This window comes from Crocuta crocuta, unplaced genomic scaffold (genome assembly GCF_008692635.1).
Source record: "Crocuta crocuta isolate KB4526 unplaced genomic scaffold, BGI_CrCroc_1.0 scaffold190, whole genome shotgun sequence".
In the NCBI taxonomy this organism is placed as follows: domain Eukaryota; kingdom Metazoa; phylum Chordata; class Mammalia; order Carnivora; family Hyaenidae; genus Crocuta; species Crocuta crocuta.
Window position 1 is genome coordinate 6363421 of NW_027527955.1, and position 20860 is coordinate 6384280.

The window sequence follows — 20860 nt, forward strand, 5'->3', positions numbered from 1 at the left end:
ATTTTTAGAAGTCAGTCATACATTCCTTTTGCTGATGAGATCATACGTGAACACACGTGGTTGAAACAGGGCCTGGGAAATCTTTTCATTCTGGGCTCCAGAACGAAATGTGTCTAGCTCAAAATGGGGGATTCCATTACTGTGAAAACAAGAGAGACTCCCTATAGAGGACAACTTCCAGTGTCTGTTAACATTTAGCATCTCATATCTAGTAAATGATGACACTTGGACCACAACTCAGGCTTTCATGCTTCTTATCTCATGGTCTAACTGCAGTATGTTATCATATAATGAGAGAAGAGGTTGAGACATAGCTTTATTTTTCACCATTCACAGCTGTGACGGTATCCATCATGATTCCTGCCTGCCTTCCGTTTTCCACAATTGTTTAGGTATAAACTTTGAAGAAACACTAATATCATTTCTGCTATTATGAAATATTAGTCTGTGCGGAGTCTGCCTCTGTAGTTAACATCCAAAATTATTTCCCTGCATGCCTTGAAAAGTCCATAGTGTTCTTGTTTTCTTGTTAAGAAAGAACTGAGTATGTCAGTAAACAGTTGTGAAATGCATGTATCTTCTACCCTATGCAAGATTTTAGATCAGTAATCATTTATTTTCAATGACTGAGTAAATAAATATCATTTGGGGGACCTACCAAGGATAAATAGCCTGCTAATTTTCAGAGTGATAAAACAATTTACATCTTGTGCTTGGTTGCCCCTTTTGGGACCAACCTTAGAAATTATGAATAATTTAGCCAACACTGAGACACATGATTCAACACTGGAACTCTCAGCTTTCTCTGACAGAGAGACAATTTCTTGAGCATTTTGTCATTTAGGTATATAAAATATTGGAGTTAAGATTGGTTTAAATTTTGCTCAGTGATTGGCTGAAAATAGAACCATGCTGTACAGAATTTCAGCACTTTTATATATAAATGGCTTATGTTTGGAATTCTTCTTTTAGGCCTGATTCCCCAAAAGTCTAGAAGATGTGAGAAAACAAAACAAAAAATGTTGAAGGAATAAAACGCTTAATGAATGGAGAGGGGTTACATTGATGTTAGCAGAACATAGAGGTTTAAAATAGCCTGCAGAGTTAGAAAGACTTAAAAGTGCATGCCTTGAGATATAAAAGAGAAAATAAAGAGACAAATTACTTCTCTTGGTTCAAAGAGATACAAATGCAGTTAATCTGATGATCAGAAGCTGGTCGGGAAGTTTAGACTTGTCATTAACAATAATAGTCTTCATATTTTAGCAACGGTCAGAACACCTGCTAAGCTTGTACCAGAGGCCACTGGTCCCCAGTGTCTGAGTTTCTGATTCAGTAGATCTGGGGTGAGGTTTGAAATTTCAACTTCTTATAAATTCCCAGGTGATGTCAATGCTACCGGCCCACAGACTGCACTTTAAGACCATTACAATACAGAATAACTGCTCAAGGAAACAACTGCAATTACATTTAGGAAGAGATAGAATAACATTCTACGTAATTGTTTTCAGTTCTACAGAAAACGGACTGCCCTTTACTGACAAGGTTAATAGATGTCTTCATTACCAATACACACTAGATTCTGAGCTATGATCATTCAAGCAAGATTCACGATACTCTGTGACCAGATAGTGCACATTCTAACTTATCAGAAAGGGAAATGAGAGAAAGATGTGTTGTGATTGTTCACCATCTGGGAGAGAGATGATGTTTATGTAACTCCCAGATCCCTGGCATGGCACCAAATTATGTGTGTGGAAAGCAAAACAGTGCACAATTTATCCAGATGTTTAGCCTGTAATTCTACATAAGACTCAATATCCAGAAATTTCAAATAAATCAAAGTTTCAAGTAAATAAGCCATCTGGATATTTAATTGATTTTTACATTCTTATCTAGTCTAATATTTTGAGGTCATATGGACTCAATCTTACCTTTTGTGCAACTGTCAGATTGCACTAGCCCCCTCCCCCCGCCTGTGTGTTTGTCTACTTCTGGGTTTTTTTCCAACATGTAACAGTTATGCTACATTGATCCCTGAGGCACTTCTGTGTCTTTGAAGTTAGTCATCTATCTATTTCATTTGTCATCTCTTTACTTCAATTGTTAGAATTTCACAGCAAGAAATCCATGGAAACACTGAAAAAGAAGTCTTACCTGTAATGATTTCATCATGGTTACAACACTTTGAAAGAGGGGATTTTGCAAAAATGTCCAATACTAGGTGACCACTCTATCTGGATAGAACCATGAAACATCCAGTATATCTACGTTACCATGACTTATCTCAACAGGTCACATTTAAGGCAGCTTTTTCACTCTGCAAGCCATAGGAAGAAAGCTTAATAAAAATAAGATAGAAGAAATGTTTAAAATAGGTGTGTGTATACATCTATAGATTAATTAATGTAAAATTAATACAAAACAAATATATAGTCAGGTTAAATGTATATGCTTCTATTTAGTTTCTATCTAGTCTTATACCTGAAAGAAAATACAAAAATTCTAGTTTTGGCGAACAGTATATATTTTTCAAGCAGTATTAGAAACAATAGAATTTGAGTACAAGAAATGGATTTATTCATTCTATTGTGGTTCATTTGAGACTTGAGGTGTGACTTACTTAAAGTCAAAATCAAATGAAACACACACACACACACACACACACACACAGAGAGAAGGTATCTCCATTAACTTATTGCCATATTGGTAGACAACAGCTTTTTTGCATTACACATTTTAGATTAAATAATGTAATGTTAAGACTATACTTCTCATTTAGAAGCCTGATATTGTGGTGTTTCGATGACAAATAGTTTTTAAGGTAATGCCACAAAAAAATGGGAACTATTGGCTTTGAGATAGCATCTCTGAGATAAAAGCACCTGCTGTTTTATGCATAATGCTGATGAACATAAAAACTTCAAAGGCAATATGAACTGATCCTAAAATCTCATCTAGTTCATGTAAAAGCACACTCATTCAGAGACAAGGAAGAGAATAGGCAAGTTTTTCTGTGCCAGATACCAACCAAACCGTGCAATGATGTAGTGAAATAATCCCTAAATCATGAGAGTCTGTGAGTGACCATATGAGCCACAGGACCAGAGGAGGCTAAATTGTACCGTGCTCTGGAAAGATGTGAGTTAAATACCCAAGGAGTCATCCAAATATAAGTACAACAGTGCTCACATTAACTATTAACAATGATGCCCCAATCTCAGTACCCTGAAACCCACATCTATGATTAACAGAAAGTCCTGCACTTGCCAGAAATGCCTGGGATAAAAAATTACATGTGAAATCCAGGTAGTGAGTACAAATCTCAATTCACAGCACAACCAGGGCTTAGAAACAGAGTTTGCCTGGAGGGTTGAGGAAAATGCAGCTGGCCAGTGTGGCTGACACAAAACGAGTGAGGAGGATATATTCTCAGGTGAGAAAAAGAAGTAAGGGAATGGGGTCGAGGAGGGCAGCTCATATTGTTTGGGCATTTTGGTATTTGCTTGAATATCCAGTATTTGTCTGATCTCTACTTTCTGACAAGAATCATAGTCTTTCCAATGAGGCCCCCGGGTCCTACGAAAATCAGAGAATACGGCATAATATTTGTTTTAAGGGCTGCAGGATATTCTGTGATAGAAGTGGCTATAATGATAATTAAGAAGCTGGTCTACCAAAATCTCTTCAGACAGACCCCTAACTCTCCAGGACGGCACATTCGAGTGCCTATTCTACCTCCCTGTGGAGCAATGCAGCCCAGACATTTTAAAAAGTATTTAACGTTTTTAGAATCGCTTTATTATTTACAGAAAAATTGAGAAGATAGTTGTTAGAGTTCCCACATATACCTGATATCCAGTTTTCCCCATTATTACTACGGTGCATATGCCGCAATTAATGAAGCAATCAATATCAATGCATTATCATTAGCTAAAGTACATAACTAGTTTCCTTGGTTTTTACCTGATGTTCTTTTTCAGTTCTAAGATCCCACATTTAGTTGGAGCCCATATTTAGTTACCATGTCTCCTTAGGCTCCTCTCGGCTGCGACAATTGCTCAGACTTTCCTTGTTTTTGATGTCCTTGACACATTTGAGGAGTGCTAATTGGGTGTTGTAGAATGCCTCCTAATTAATGTGTTCATGATGATTACACTCAGGTTATGCATTTGTGGGGGAGAACAGAGAGATAATGTACCATTTTCGTCACATCATTTACAGGGTACACAATGTCAGCATGACTTATCACTGTGAACGTTAACTTTGATTACTTACTGAAATGTTTGTCATGTTTCTCCATTACAAAATTACTCTTATTTACCTCTTCATATTGTGATCTTCGGAAAGAAAACACTTGTGTGTAGCCTGCACATAAGGAGGAGAGGATCTCATAAATGTTGATAGGTATAATTGTCATTTTCATCATTTATGAAGTAGAAACGTGGAATTTTTATCTTCTCTTTCTTCAAATAATTATTTGGAAATACGACCTAAGGGTCAACACCTCCTAATATTTATTAATTAAGATTCAGATCAGATTAGCTTGAGTCTCCATTCCCCAGGCACAGCGGGAAACTTATCATTCCTCTCCGTGTCTATGGAATTTCTAGAGGTGCTCATGGTTTTTCTAGTTACCTCTTGTTCTGATTTCCTGCTTCCTTGGAATGCATAATCTCTTTCACAGTATGCCTCTTTGAGGCTAGTCTTTTTTCTCCAACTATCCACCCAAATGTGGAAAATAGCACCGATTCCTTGATTTCACAAACCACTAGGTAGTTATGTACAATAGATTTACTTGAAAATGTGGGTGCTGGGAAGGTGGAAGGGCCATGTAGTCTATCTGGGGGAATTATGTTACTTTCCTGCACAGCAAGAAAGAATTTAACGTTAAATATTAGGCATTTGTAATATTGGGCACACAGAACTATTTTGCCTTTCGTCCATTTTTCACACTTGTCCGTCTGCCATTCTCATCATGAGGGACTTCTCATTTAGTTGCTCTTCATTCTTGTGTTCTGGATTTCCACCGTTTTTCCAGAATTTTCTTGTTCAAGCAACTTCTCCAGATTCTTAGCTTCTTCACAGTCTCCACCTCTGGATACTGACAAACTATCAGAATACTTTTATTTATTACGATGGTCAAGAATGTATGTTTTATGGTCTCATTTGACCTTACCTTGTTGTGTGCCTGACGCTATCACTGCACACTGCAAGACATTTTGCTGTACAAAGAAAGTTTGGTCTTCTCAAGAATTCTGCCGTAGGCTCTTTAACACGTCTTTTTCCCTTCTTCAATCCCCCCCTCCCCACCCCATCCTGTCCCCCATCCTCTCCTGTAGTTAGAAACTGTAAATTACCAATCAGTGTTCAGTCAGGAATATGGGATTCACTTTAGATACCTCAGGGATTCATCCTGGGAACTGGCATTCAAAAGTGCTTGAAGAGAAGTGAAGGAGAAGGAGACATACCATAGGAATCAGAAAGTTGTAGTAGGAAGAACTGGAAGTCCCAAAGGGACAAGGTGTCTCCCTGAGGTCAGGCAGTTGCTCTCACGGCGGGGGGGGGTTGGGTGCTGGAGCACGGGAGTGCTTGTTTCCTGTTAAAAAGCTGGAGATTCTGCAGCTGATGCACATCAGCTACTCTGCAGCCATTGCCACTGCAGAAGTTAGTGGAACAGTAATCGCTGCTTGTGACGCCATGAATGCTGCATCTGAGCAGAAACCCCCACCGTGCCTTTTGAAGCTGATGGAATTTTCTGGTGCTCTCAGTCACTTGCAGTTGCCTGCTACATGTCCTCAGGGAACAGGAGAACATATTTCCCACATATTCCAGTTCCTTACCTGTGGCCTCGATTGGTGGAACCTAATCATAAACCAACTGCCCAGAGAGACTTGGAATTGTTTGCAGGCTCTGGCTCCTTGCGGTGCAAAAGAAAACAGGACAATGGAGCCTAGTAGCCAGGGACCTTACATGTGACAGTCCCCTCATTTGTCTTCTCAGCATAAATAAACTTCTATCCATTTTTAACTTCCAAGCAGCAAAAAGAGCAATGACATCATCCCACAAATAGTCCTGATAAGATTAGAGAAAACTGTCTCTTCCCAAAAAAGGGATGACAAAAGTCCTACCAGTCACAGTATCCTTATCTGAGTAACACTTCCTTTTTTAGTTCTATTAATTGCCTTGATATTCTACACCCTAAAGATTAAATTCTAATATTAATCACCACCACTACCCCTTAAACAAAGTAGTAGTAGGAAGACACAGAGGAAATGTCACTTAGCATATATAAATGTGAGCATTACAACTGAGGACCTATGCATAATGGTAACGTCTCATTCCTCTGACTGGCTGCGGGGTTCTGATGAATATTCATAATGCAGGTTTTTCTTCCATCCACATTGCCTCTTCCTTAGCCATCCTTCAGCTTGTCCGTGCTCTTCCTCTGAAGGCTTAAGCTACATCTTCGTTTTTAAGGTGCCCAAGGAAATGCCTTTTTTGTGTGTGCTATAATCTGCTATTAACTTTACTACTCAGTACTGAAGTACTACAGATCACCCTCAACTTATGAGGGGGTTACATCTTGGTAAACCGATTGTCAGTTGAAAATATCGTAAATTGAAAAAATGCATTTAATATGCCCCAGCTCCCGAAGATCATAGCTTAGTCTAGCCTACGTTAAATGTGCTCAGAACACTGACACTAGCTTATAATTGGGCAAAGTCATCTAACACAAAGCCTATTTTATACTAAAGTGTTGAATATCGCATGTTATTTAGTGAACCCTGCACTGAAAGTGAAAAACAGAATGGTCATACGGGGCTGAATGGTTGTCACATTATGGTTGTGACCCTGTGGCTGACGAGGAACTGTGGCTGACTGCCACCACCCAGCATCATGAGAGAGGATGGTGCCCATATTGCTAGCTGGGGAAAAGATCAAAATTCAAAGTATGCTTTCTACCAAATGCATATCACTTCCACACCATCATAAAGTCAAAAAAATTATAAGTCAAACCATTGTAAATCTTGCGCCATCTGTGCGAGATACTTCTAACAAAGTCTTCACTTCTTCCACTCTTAAATAACAAACCCATTTCCTATTGGCATTTGAGCTCAGTCATTGCATCCTACATAGTAGTCCTCTCTTTCTTTTTTGTCTGTGAGGTCACTGGTATGAGGATCTCCAAATATCTAGATGTCTATTTCTACTTTCAGTTTTCTGAAATTTTATAGATGATTGCCTCCCTCTCTTGAGAACTAAGACCACTTTATAGGCAAGTTCTAAAGTTCAAGGGACAAGAATCAAATGTAATTTAAAAATGAGGCATTAAGATTAATGATGAGAGAAATCACTCTACTTTTTTCAATTATTATTATTTTAGAGAGAGAGAGCATGCACATACCAGGGGGGCGGGGGAGGGGGAGAGTGGAGCAGAAGGAGAAAGAGAGGGAAACTTAAGTAGGCTCCATGCTCAGTGCAGAGCCTGACTTGGGGCTCAATCCCACAACCCTGGGATCATGACCTGAGCCAAAATCATGAGTCAGATGTTCAAAGAACTGAGCCACCCAGGTACCCCAGGAGTCACTCTACTTCTACACTTTGATTCCTGGGTTCACATATTCTGGATATGAGAGAAATAATGTCATATATTGGTTGCTGGTTTGAACATTTAGACACTATTTAGCATATGATCTCAGCCCTGGAACATGTCAGCTAGCCAAGTAAAGTTTGTGTTAGGCCATTACATCATTCTAACAAAATAGATATTTTTGGATGATGGAGCACATAGGAAGGCCAATGAATACCTTGAGAATGAGCCTATTTTCTTCTTTTGCCATAAAATGAGTTCTTGAGTCAAAAGCAATGTGATATTAGATAACATGAAGGTGAATAAGGAGTTGAGTTAGGATAAAAATAAAGAATTCTAGAAACATGACTTTGGATCGAATCTAGAGTGTCTATTAAAAGGAGGAAGAGTTATGTCCCACTCTAAGATGGTAGGAATTCACTATGCTGAACCTACTGGCGGCTGGTTTGCTAGCTCCCACCCCACCCCCCATACCCGCAAAGGTAGTGGTATCATTTTGAGGGCTCATTGTGATGTCTGGCTAGGCATTCAGCATTGGCAATAGCAAAAATCAGTCTTGGTGAGGGGGAGAAATTTCAAGAACTTTTAGTCATGACTTTGGGTCATGAGGCCCAAGTAACAGAACAGCTTGCATTGAATCCTGGACTTGCTGTAGAGCTTTCTTTTATTTTGGCATCTGCTCAAAAGTGGCAGCCTTCCAACTGGCCAATGGGTCCAAGAAGCACATTCAAGTCTTGTCTCCAGGATCCAAAGACGCCCACCAAGCATTTTGTCACTTTCTTGGTGGTTGCTTGTACAGAACAATTATTTGACCTTCACTAAGTGGGACTCATGGACATATATGTTCTAGACTACATGCACTGGGCTACTAGACCCCAAGATTATTAGACCTGTAAACCCTTTGAAATCTCACTGAGGTGACAGGCTGTGAATTTAATGGGATTTGTTTACTACCTTTTGATAGTTATATGTCTTTCCAAGTCATCTAGGGTATTTACCTAGATGCAACCAGATGCAATCCCATCTTTCCCTTTACTCACAGGGTTCTCAGTCTGTGCGTTGAATTGGTTTTGGAAATCAACCCCTTGAGATGGCTCCAAAGCAAACATCTTCACCTGACAGAGAATTTAGCTTCTTACATATCAAATGAAACTTCAGTAGTAGTCTACCCACCTATCTTAAGCTTGTAAGATGCCAGCACCAACATTTTTGTGAGTCATATAATTCTGAAACTATTCTTGATCTGCTACCCATTTCCACAAACATGTCTCCCTTTTCTTCTGTGGTCAGTCCCTGTTTTCCAGCCTCTGCTACTCTGGGATCCCATCATCCCCATTGAAATCAGAGAACCCACTTCTGTGAAGGCATCTCCACTGGCCTCTCCATCATGCAGAACACAACTACTACAGCTTTCCAGTATTGCTAGTACTTTTTACATCATTGTGTATCTCAATGCCTCAGTGAAGGAAGTTTCCATTGAGCCTTTGCAATTTAGAATATTGATAAGCAGTTGACTCCAAAATGTCCACATCCTTAAGCCTTAAGATTAATTTCTCTCCTGGCATCTCAATTTTATTTAATAGAGTCCTTACTTCAGGCCAGGTTTTAGTCGATCATTCACTCAAACTACTTGTGCCACTCCTGACATTTGGAACTAGCATGTTAAACTTGGAATTTCTGATTAGTTGATCCATATCAACAAAGTTGGTCATTTTCAACATTACACTCTTTCTTGGCCTAGAACACTTATCATCTATTTCCCACATAAAATGTCCAAGTATCTGCAAATCTGTTAGAGTATACATCCTTAATAAGTTGCCAGAGGCATTGTCTCTGAGAAGGACTTACCTTGGCTGCTGTGGCTGGGAACTATAACATTACTGGAGCTTCAGCCACCCGTAGTCACTGACTTGTTTAATTGCATCATTTGTAGAAGAATGTGGCTTCTATAATATCTGCTTCCTTGAATTTAATTCAGTTTTCCTTAGTGTATAACACAAAAATAGCTTTTGGAAATATTTTAAAGATGTGTGAAAAGAAAATTAATTCTTCATAAGCTACAAGTGCAAATTATTAGGCTTCATAAAGTATATTAATCAATTTGTTGGTCTCTATGTATTTTTGTTACTGTTTATTTCTATGTGAAAATCTAAGATAGTTGTGTTAACCTTTCTCACAGTGGTTGATTTTGCTAATTTTTCTTTGCATTTACAGGGTTTTGCATGTTTGATCCTTCTAATGTTTAATCCACCATCCTGGTGGATTACATAATCAGTCAACATAGAATGTCTCCTTTGCCCCAATTTAATTTTAATTTTTTTGCTTCATATGATTCTTGTTTAATTTTGTTTGTAGTTTATAATAATTCTGATTGTTTTATTTTTACTACTTAATATAGTTATTGTATAAAATATAGAGCGGAATTTGTGTTTCTAAAAACAATACGACAGCATTGGCTTCTTAAATAGGAAGTCTTGCTTATTTCCATTTACTATAACTAATAAATTTGAGTAACTACTTGTATTTTACCCAATCTATAAAGAAGTAAATCACAAAGTAATGTATTAAAAATGACTCAAAAGAAAAATGAAATAAAAATTTATTATACAAGGAATATTACATTATAGTGGAAAGTCTGAACAAGAGTGATGCCCGAATAAAATTGTCAAAAAATAGAAAAGTAATTATTAGAAAATAAAATTATCAATAATTCCACCACCAAGCAGTAAGTACTATTAATTACATTTGGTGTGTTCTTTGTCTTCTATACATACTGTTTTGTATCTCTAAAATCAAATTGTGTAAACCATGTCACTTTTTCCTAATCATTGTTATATCATAACCATTCTTCCACATCATTAAATATCCTTTGTAAACAATATTTTTAATGATTGCATTCTGTTGTCATATGTCATATTCTTTACTAATTATAACTCTATTATGAAAATGTGAGTTTTTTCTTGTCATTTACTATTATTAATACATCTTCGAATGCATTTTAATTACCTTCCTAGCCTCCAAAAATAACATTTTCTGTCAAAAATATGTTCTCAGAAATGGGTCCTTGATACATAATGCATGACTCTTTTCCAAAACTGTGTATCAATTTATGTTCCCACCATACTGAGTTTAAGATTGAAAGTTAAATTTAGTTCCATGCTGAATCAAAATATTAGCATTTTGTTCGTCACTTTATTCCTACACAGTTCTTGGCACATAGAGTGGGCATGCAGAAAATATTTTTGAGCGAATAACTGAATTATTCCTATGCAGCCAATGTGCTAGAGCAGAAAAGTTATAGTCCTTTAGAATATAAGAGAATTATTTATTTGAAAAATAGATTAAATTATTTCCCAAAAGTTATGCAGCTATTTTTTAAAATCTAGAAGTAGACACAGTTTATTGACTCCAACCTTTTGTGCTCTTTCTTAAAGATTTCATTAACTTAGAATTTTTTTCTAGTTGATAGTGTCTCTATATATCAACAATCTAAGATATCATACAATTTTAAAACATATTTTTATATAAAGTCCAACTTACCATATTCACAAAATTCTCCATATACACTAACACCTACATACAAATCAGACTGGTCAATAATCAATGAATGGTCAACTAAAATGAATTGACAAGTTGAATCATTTATCTCTGTGTGTATGAGTGATTTCTATTTTACATGAGATTTCCCCTGAAAGAATTTTCCAAATTTATGTGTGAGGAAGCCAGAACTTAGGCAGGAATGAAGTCAGATGATGGAATTTGGGAACTGTCAGAACATTTAGAAGTGAAAAAGAAAGCTCTCAGTGAGAAGAAATCTACGAGAGAGTACTTTCAAATATACATGTAAGGAGGAAATAACAGAGATACTGAGTCAGAGAAACCCATTAAGAAACATTGGCCAAAAAAATAATATTCTGTATTTGCTTAAAAATGGTAACCCAATAGATTCAGGAAGTTTAGCAAAGACCAAGCAAGACAGATAAAAAGCCATATCTAGATACATCATTGTCGATCACAGAAAACAAATAATAAAGAAAAAGACCTAGGGAACCTGGGTGGCTCAGTTGGTTAAGCATCCTACTTCAGCTCAGGTCATGATCTTGTAAAGAAAAAGACCTAGGGAACCTGGGTGGCTCAGTTGGTTAAGCATCCTACTTCAGCTCAGGTCATGATCTTGTAAAGAAAAAGACCTAGGGAACCTGGGTGGCTCAGTTGGTTAAGCATCCTACTTCAGCTCAGGTCATGATCTTGTAAAGAAAAAGACCTATTAAAGAACAGGGTAGGAGATACTTTATATCCAGGACAACCCCAATAAAGATGAGAGATATCTTCTTATCATAAAAGCTGTAAAACACTAGACAATGGACAACTTCTTTAAAGTGCCAGAAGGAGGAGAAGGAGGAGGCAGAGGCGGAGGCGGAGGAGGAGGAGGAGGAAAAAAAGAAGAAGGAGAAGAAGGAGAAGGAGAAGAAGAAGAAGAAGAAGAAGAAGAAGAAGAAGAAGAAGAAGAAAACAGCTGTCAACCTAGAAGTCCATATCCCCCAGAAATATCATTCAGAATTAAGGCAAAATAAAGACATGATAAATAATCAAATGTTGATACAAAGTTCTGCCTTCGCCATGGCAAGAAATGGCCACAACATCATCTCTCTCATGCTTCATAGATGGCTTATGGAAGGAAGTCATAACTTGGAAAGGTAACCCAGATGATGTGTGTGTGTGTGTGTGTGTGTGTGTGTTTTCTATTATTTTTATGGTAAAATGGTGACAGAAACCAAAAGTTCTATAGAAATCCTATATATCTGACTGTAGGAATCTAGGAAAGGAACAGCTTGCATCCAGATGCAGGGGGTAGGTAAGAAGAGAATTCCAGAGAGGTGAGAGCTGAAAAGGGGGACTCCATAACTCTTTCTATGAACCTGCAGACTTTCTATGAAGTCTTAGCCTCACCTCTTGGCTATGCATGAATGAGACAGACCCCAAACCATATAACAAAGATGTTGGGAGCTGAACGTATTTAAACATGGCCCCAGTCTCAGACTAACCTTGACTGTTGCGTGTGTGTGGCAGAATCAAAGCAGCATAACAGAAGCTTCGAAAACTAGAGATTAGAACTTCTGCTCACAGAAGGCAGGTCTGAACCTAACTGGATTAATTATCTACTGAAACAACAGCAATAACAAGAGCAACACTCTCCAGAAGATTTTAACAGAACATGCAATTTACAAAAAGAATAATAATAATATTTAAAATATCAAGGACACAAATTAAAATTAAAAAGATCCAGAAAATGTGACCACTTTTCAAGGGAAGCAAAGATCTAAAGAAAGAGGTAGATGTCAGAATTTTTCAAAGGTTTTAAAGCAGCTAATATACCTATGTTCTGTGAAGTAAACCTGATCACACATGAAATGAATAAAAAATAAAAATTCTCAGCAGAGAAATAAAAATAAATTTTAATTGGAAATCTTAGAGCTGAAAAAATGCAATACCTAAAATAAAAAAAATCATTGGATGGGCTCAATAGAAAAACAAATATGATAGAGGAAACAGTGAAATTGAAGAAAAATCAGTAGAAATTCATATTATCATTACAAGAGATGCAGAAAAAGCATTTGGAAGAATTTAATATCTTTCTGAACTCACAGCAACAGAAATGAGAAGGAATCTTTCTCAATGTGATAAAGGACTTCTGTTAAAGCAACAAAACCACCTCCTAAACCTAACATCATTCTTTTCTTTTTACTTAAAATTTTTTAATGTTTATTTAATTTGGAGACAGAGAAGGAGCGAGAGAGAGAGTGTGTGAGCAGAGGTGGGTCAGAGAGAAAGGGAGACACAGAATCTGAAGCACGCCCCAGGTTCCGAGCTGTCAGCACAAAGCCCAACACGGGACTCAAACTCATGCACCATCAAATCATGAAGAGGAAATCAAACAATTAACTGAATGAGACACCTAGGTGCCCCTATCTAACATCATTCTTAATGGCTTTTAGTAAATTCATACCTCCCAAAGTGAGGAAAAGTTTAAAAATGCTAACTCTCACCATTATTCTTCAACATTATACTGAATATATTAGTGAATCCAAAAGGCAAGATATACATACATACATACATACATACATAAAATATTGGAAAGAGAGAAGCAAATCTATTTATTCTCAGACTATATGATTATTAAAAAGAAAATTCTATGCAGGCACATGGGTGATTCAGTTGGCTGAGCGTTAGACTCTCGATTTTGGCTCAGGTCATGATCTTGTGGTTCAGGAGTTCTAGCTTCACATCAGGCTCTGTCATGGAGTCTGCTTGGGATTCTCTCTCTGCCTCTCTCTGTCTCTCCCCTGCATGCATGCCAAATGAGAGAAACTAGGCATAAAAGACGATATATGGTTCCATGTATATAAAATTTCAAAACAGACAAATCTAAGCTATGTTTCATATTGAAGAGATGTTGCCTTGGGGCTGAAGAAGAGTTCAGCTCCAAAAAGGCACACAGGAACTTCCTTAGCAATGGAAATTTTACATAATATTTTTGTAAAAGTGTATGCAAAATATTTTATGTATGTAAATAATTGTTAGGGGCATACAGGTATATATTTTTATGAAAACCCATTGAACTCTACAATTAAAATGGACACATTTAAATATATGTAGATTATACCTCAACAAATATTAATTATATGAAAACCAGCATTATAATTATCACTGATAATAAGATATTTATAATATATGCTCAACTGATAGAGTGGTTAAGCTGTGGGTTCGATCTCTGTGCAGCCGTACACTAATTTCTGGAAATTGAGATTGCTTTGAAGTACTATTTTACACCTTGTGGTTGTGGAAAAAAGATAATGGATAGAGGATAATGAATAGAAAGCACCTACGTTTAATAAAGGCTTGCCCAGTAAATGATAGCTATTTTGAGACAAATGTCTGAAAAACAACGAATACTGTGAGTGTGCATGCACTAGTACATGTGCAACTTTGAGCCTAGGCGTGCAATTTGGAGGAGTTCTGAGTGCAATCCACAAACTATAAGACTTGAACTTTCATGATCCCCGTATCCATCCCTGTACAGGGAGTCTGTCGTTGTTCCCACAGGGAATGTGGTTAAGGCAATCACACTGGTCCAGCTCTCACAGCCTTGCTTCATGACAGAGGAGTCTGTACCAACTGTGACAATCCGTAGAGATTATATGATACTACTGGTTATTTATCTAAAGAATATGAAACACCAGTTTGAAAAGATGTATGCATCCCTATGTTTATTGCAGCATTATTTAAAATGCTAAAGCATGTAAGTAACCCAAGTATCTGTTGATAGATGAATGGTTAAAGAAGACGTAAGATATATATATATACCTACATACACACACATACACAATGGAATATTACTCAACCACAAAAAAAGAGTGAAATCTTGCCATTTGCAACAATATGGGTGGATCTACAGGGCATAGTGCCAAGTGAAATAAGTCAGAGAAAGACAAATACCATATGATTTCACTTACATATGATATTTAAGAAACAAAACAAATGAACAAGGAAAAAAAGAGACAAATCAAAGAACAGACTCCTAATTATAAAGAAATAAGCTGATGGTGGCCAGAAGGGAGGTAGGTGGGGGGATGGAAGAAATAAGTGATGGGGATTAAAGAGCACATTTATCATGAGCACTGAGTAATGTACACAATTGTTGAATCACTATACTGTACACCCGAAACTAGTATAACACTGCATGTTAAGTATATTGAAATAAAAATTTGGGGGCACCTGGGTGGCTTAGTCGGTTAAGGGTCCGACTTTCGCTTAGGTCATGATCTCGCGTTCGCGGGTTCAAGCCCCGCATCGGGCTCTGTGCTGACTGCCAGCTCAGAGCCTGGAGCCTGTTTCAGTCTGTGACTCCCTCTCTCTCTGACCCTCCCCTGCTCACGCTGTCTCTCTCTCTCTCTCTCCCCTAAGAAATAAATAAAACATTAAAAAAAAGAAATAAAAATTTTAAAATATTAAAAACATAGGTGAAAAAAAATTTAATTTCCTTCCTGGATATTTAGTTAATCTACCCAGACTACCAGTTTTGCCTGGCTAAGGCTATACCTCACTAAAGGGTTTGAATCCATCATTGAGTATTCATTTTCTGATACAACTTATTAAAAACAATTCTGTGTATCTTTCATATAAAATTATGTTGTACGAAATACAGAGAGAGATGATGGAAAGTTTCCATTTACTTTTCTCATTATTCAGAGGCAAATACGTAACTCTGACACACATATTTCAAAAGATATAATAATTTATCTAAAGGTATATCAAGATAAACCAAAATAATATGGCCATCAGGGAGAAAGGGGATTTTCATTTAGTTTTTTTCTTTAAGATATTCTGGTCTTTCTGTACAGGATCAGCCCTGGGTACAGAGGGCTTGACCCATTTTACTAAAGAAAAGGAAGAGAGGATGTAATGGTTTTCTTGGGGCTGGGGTAATCTCCCTGATTCTAGTAAATTTATGTAAATTGAGAATGACCTTACCTATCTATTCTTTTTCATAAAGACAGAGAAAGTTCTTCAGTTTACCCCAAGGGAAATGAGAGCTTAAGATTATCATAAAACCGCCAGTTTGCTTGTGCTCACTGAGTTAATTTTATATTATGAAATGAACGTATTCCAACAATTCACTAGCTGATGAATTGAAAGGTCTTGATTTCCCAGATTAGTCGTCAAAACACCTCAAAAGTGAAATTCTACCTTTGCCAATGAGGCTGACATTTTGCAGTTTTGTGTTTTAGAGTCTGAGAGTCTGGATTCCGGACATAATGGAGTCTGTAATTACTGACTGAGAAATAATGCACACTGTTCAATTCTCATCTTCTGGATTTAATTCAGTCCCTCTAATTTTACTCTGTTCCCTCTTTTAATCTTTTCATCACCTTGATTTTTAGGCAATGTCTGTGCGTTTGCATGCAAATGACTTTAATGGTTTTGTTTTCCTTCTATCATTATTAAATCACAGATTCTGGGAAACTTGTCATAATTTTCTCACTGGATTATGGGGAGAATTCAATGAGGTTATGCAAATCAGGTGCTTGCACACCAACTGGCACATGTTATGCATGCCATGAGCTTAAACTGTTTGTTCCATGTGATAAAACTCCTGGGGGTAAGAAGATCTTTGTGTTTGGAACTTTCTGTATTGTAATTAGTACAGATTCATGCTGTCCCTCCGGAAACTAATCTTGTTCAGTAAGTTTATAAGATTGATTTAATTTGTGAACATATATGGTGATTTTTCCTTGCTCCCTCCTTTCTTGAAGTTGTATTTTTTTTCTTTCACCTGAGAAGCCTCTCAACAATTAAGTGATACTTTTTAAATCTTTTTTTCCTTTTTGGTGGGACCAGGGGCATCAAATAGGGAAAAAGAAAAAGCATCATGGCAAACTCAGCAATGAGTTAGTTGGATAGATAATACTGCCTTTAACTCTGTAAACTGGCTTTATTCACAGTCAGGAATTATCTTTCTACTCAGTAATAACTCTTCAGTCAACAGTAAATAGACAACTGAAGTAAAAATTTAAGTGCTTTGAGACTATGTATTAAAATAACACTGAATTTTTAAATGTTTGTTTAGATACTCTTCACCTAATCTCAGCCTGGTCAGCATTTGCCCTTTCTTGAAACAGGCAGAGGTGTAAAAACCAACAGAACAAGCATTGTGATAAAGTGCGTGCAGTACTCCATTACTGTTTGTTTCACCACACATGCCCTGGGTTAGAATACAAACTATTTGAGGATGGTAAAGTCTTCTTTCCACCATGATCCCTATTGCAGAAACTTAGCATCTCAATAGGAGTTTTCAAAAATGGTTCCGGCCATGAATTCTGTTTTGGCTCACTGGCTGTATGTCGTAGTAATGCACTATATTGTATTTCCTCAGTGATTTTTTTTTTCAATTGAGAAAATCTTTTCTTTAACTTCAAAGTGATCAATTCACTCCTTGGATGGAGAGAACCACTTCAACATATTCTATTTCCCCACACAAGCAATTTCCTGTTTGAAGCAGCACAAATCACCCTGGTTATAAAATAAAAAAAAAAAAAAAAAAAAAGACCTTAAATAGTCTGGTTAGAGATTTTTGTAAACCACTCTATAGAAGTAGTACCTAACAGATTCTTAGCTGGTTTTTCTGTCTCTTTTTTCTTCTTCATTTGTTTTGTTTCTTAAATTCCACATGTGAATGAGATCAGATGGTATTTGTCTTTCTGACTTCTTTCACTTAGCATTATACTCTTTAGCTCTATCCATGCTGTTGCCAATGGCAAGATTTCATCCTTTTTAATAGCTGAGTAATGTTTACACGCACACACACACACACACACACACACACACACCACATCTTCTTCACCTATTCATCTATCACTGGACATTTAGGCCGCTTGCATATCTTAGCTATTGAGAATAATGCTGCAATAAACATAAGAGTGTGTGTATCCCACAGGCTTAGCATTTTTGTATTTTTGTGGTAAATACCCAGTAGTGTGAATACTGGATAAGGTAGTTCTATTTTTAACTTTTTGAGGAATCTCCATACTGTCTTCCACAATAGCTGCACCAGTTTGCATTCCCACCAATAGTGCATGAAGGATCCTATTTTTCCACATCCTTGTCAACACCGGTTTCTTGTGTTTTTGATTTTCACCATTCTGACAACTGTGAGGTGATATCTCATTGTTGTTTTGATTTGCATTTCCCTGACGATTAGAGATGTTGAGCACCTTTTCATGCATCTGTTGGCCATCTATATGTCTTCTTTGGAGAAAAGTCTCTACATATCTTCTGCCCATTTTTAATCAGATTATTTGTTTTGGGGTGTTGAGTTACATTACATGTCATTTTTGCAGCTCATGTTTTAAATGCCTCCACCTATAAATATGAGAATTTTTTAAGGTGATAAGGGCTATATTTTAGGCACTAAAATCAAATAATTATTGTTAACTAGTTTACTATGGTTTCTACAATTTATTATCAAGACAATAAAAAAAAAGTCTTTAAACATCTCACTCACGTAAATCCTATTGCTTGAGTGTTTCTGGAATATCCTTTGGCCAGTACACTCTATTCAGATATTTGAACCTTTGTTTATTTACTTAGTAAGAATCTAGAGTCATGCTGTTTTTTTCTGTCCCACAGGTCAATTGCCAACTTGAAATGAAAACAATGTAGTAATATCCGTGCTTTGCTACCTCAAACTAAAATTAGGGGCTCACCACCTGTATCATCATGTAGACGTCAGGCCTGCGTGTTTTAAAAATATCACTTGTCTTATCAATTCTCTGAATATTTACTACATTCCTTGGTAGAAATTACCAAGAAGGTCACCTAATCTTCCTCAACCCCCACTTTTCTCCATACAAAATGTGGGTGGAAATATAAAACTATTGTAAAGATTGCATACAAACTTCTTTACAAAGCTCCAACCAGTAAAAGTTATCTATCATAGTCATTACTGTGATAATGAACACAATGCCTTTCCCTCACACCACAAACAGTCCACCTTATAAAAAGAGTGGTTTTAATTGTAAGGCTATAGTATAGGAAGAAGAATGAATATTTCGCAATATAGGCACGAAATTCCTCCTCCTGTCACGAAACAGACTATTTCCATGATCCCAGGTTTCTCTGTGTCTGTCTATAGGCAATCTCTTTTTGCCAATCTTGGCCACTGGAAACCTGTGGTCTATTTTCTGCCACTGTAAGTTTGGTATTTTAAATTTTTAACGTAAATGGATTCACACAATCATTTGTCTGGCTTCTTTCAGTAAACATAATGCTTTAGAAATTCATCCTTGTTAATTTCTTATTATTTCTGAATAGCAGTATTTTGATTCCACCTCAGCTTTTCTTCCACTGAAAAGTAGCTATTATTGGTCTTACATATACAGTTAATATATGCTTAGATTTTCCTTAATTTTAAAAATCCTATTACTGTTAATTACTTTTTGCATCTTAGATCTTCCATCTGAAATATTTTCTTTCCTACTAAAGTACATTTTGCAGAATTTCCTCTAGTTTGGCTTAGAGATCAACTCAGTTTTCATTGGCCTCTAAGGATCTCTATTTATCCCATTTTAATGCTAATTTAGCTAGGTATAAAGTTCAAGATTGAGAATGGGGCAGAGATAACTATCCACAAGAGATGCCCATCTAACTTTCACAGTGCAGGATTATTGCCGGGAAGTAGATGCCCATCCGGGGTTGTATTTATCAATCTCCTTTGCATGTAGGGGGCACCATATTTTTAGTTCTTTCCAACACACTGTGAGAAGCAAAGGTTTTCACTTCCAGTCCAAAGTATTTAAGAAGAGTTTTGCTCCTAGGGCTCCCTGGTGGCTCAGTTGGTTAAGCAGCCAAAATCAAGAGTCAACATCAAAAATGCCTATTTGAACTTCACATGAACAAGAAATAATTTCTCTTGTGGTAACATACTGATATTTCTGATTTTAGCTGTCAGAGCAGTTACATTATTTTCATTAATACAAGTATTATTTCTTCTCTGCATTGAGAAATTATTGTTCAGGTATACTAAACACTGGCTTCTAGAGTTGCTATTGAAAACCCTGATGTCAGGGTTATTTTGTGATTTTCTAATAGCTTGTCTGTCCTTTTTTCTCTGATTAATTTTATAATCTGTTGGTATTCTGCAATCTTCCTGTACATTGCATCTCGTGGTTGATACCTTATTTATCTTGTTTTGCACTTATTGTCCTTACTAAACATGAGTATTTAGTTCTTTTTGCAATTCTGTACACTTCTCAGATTTTAACTTTTCAAATGTTACTTCTACTTTATTCTTTTTGTTTTCTTTATCTGTAACTTTATGTATTTAAAGATTTAGTATTCTGTTCCCCATGTCTCTACATTCATTTTTAGTATTTTCAATCTCCGGTAATTTTTTAGCTCTACCTTATGTTTAATCTCTCATTATGTTTAATATGATGTTTAACTCATATACTAACATTCCATTTTATTGATTATACATTTTTTTCATTTCTAATAGCATTATCTGGTTCTTTATCAAATCTGTCCACTCTTTCTTGGTGTGCCTGGGTGGCTCAGTTGGTTACATGTCTGACTCAGGTCATGATCTCATGGTTCATGAGTTTGAGCCCTGCTATGGGTTCTGCACTGATAGCGCAGTACAGAGTCTGCTTGGGATTCTCTGTCTCTCTGTCTCTCTCTGTCTCTCTCTTTCTTAAAAATAAACATTTG